Genomic DNA, 1,147 nt, shown 5'->3' with positions numbered 1-1,147 from the left:
GGAAGAACTTGGAGCAGGAGGAGCCAAGCAGGAGCCAGGCCACAGCCATGAGGGTGACCCACGGTGGAGCCGACGGAGGGAGGAGCCATGAAGGAGAAATGGCCGCCGACTCCAGGGGGCCGACCAACGGCGGCGGAGCAGGTGGTGGAGGAGCCCGAGGCGGAGACGGAGAGCCGATGAGCCAGGGCGACAGGGAGGATCCGGAGGTCCTAGGCGGAGCAGATGGGGCCGGTGACCGACGCAAAGGCGTGGATCCGGGAGGCTGCGGTGGAGCCGGAGCGACAGAGGACTGAGGAGGAGCCGAGGGGATGAAGGAGCCTGACAGAGCCGGAGGGACGAAGGGACGAGGTGAAGCCAGATGAGTGGAGTCCCGAGGCGCATGATGGTCGACGCCAGACCAAGGTGGAGCCGGAGGGACGTAGACCCGACGAAGAACTAAGGAACAGACAGGAACTTATAAACACAGGATAATTACAAACACAGGTGAGCGGAATCATTATTCAACTAAACAAGAACAGGAAACATAACCAAAAAAGGAAAACAGGAACTAAGAGAGAGGTAAAACACGACAAACAGTCCAGAATCCTGACAAGTATTAGTAGTAGTAGCAGCAGCAGTAGCAGTAGGTCTATTATTATTAATTTACTTTACTTTTACTTTTAGTCATTTAGCAGATGCTTTTATCCAAAGCGACTTACAAATAAGAAAAAGTAATTAAAACTAAAAGCTAAAACTCTATAAATACTATATATATATATATATATATTTACACATTTAAGAAAATAAAAGAAATTAAATAAAAATGACAAATGCATACAACAACACTTCAAAACTAAAACATTTAAATTTAAATTTAGCATTTAAAATACGTTTTTGGATGTGTGCGGACCTTCTCTTTTGCACATGCAACGTTTCACTAGTTTGCTCCCTTGATGCCTGCCCTCAGTGCTCTCTAAATGCCAACAGCTCGCTTGCTCAACACAACCCAGCATTACAATATGCCATGATTCCAGCCAATCAGAGAAGAGGCTGCTAAATTCTGATTGGCTGCCTTGACAACCACTCACAACATTCCTTGCATTACCAGGACAGCAGAAGAGGAAAAATACAGTGCATGCATAATTATTATGCAAGTTGATATTCTGAT

This window comes from Sinocyclocheilus rhinocerous, unplaced genomic scaffold, assembly GCF_001515625.1.
Source record: "Sinocyclocheilus rhinocerous isolate Xijiao unplaced genomic scaffold, SAMN03320098_v1.1 scaffold62, whole genome shotgun sequence".
Taxonomy (NCBI): Eukaryota; Metazoa; Chordata; class Actinopteri; order Cypriniformes; family Cyprinidae; genus Sinocyclocheilus; species Sinocyclocheilus rhinocerous.
The sequence above is the reverse complement of the archived record's forward strand: the minus strand, read 5'-3'. Positions refer to the sequence as shown.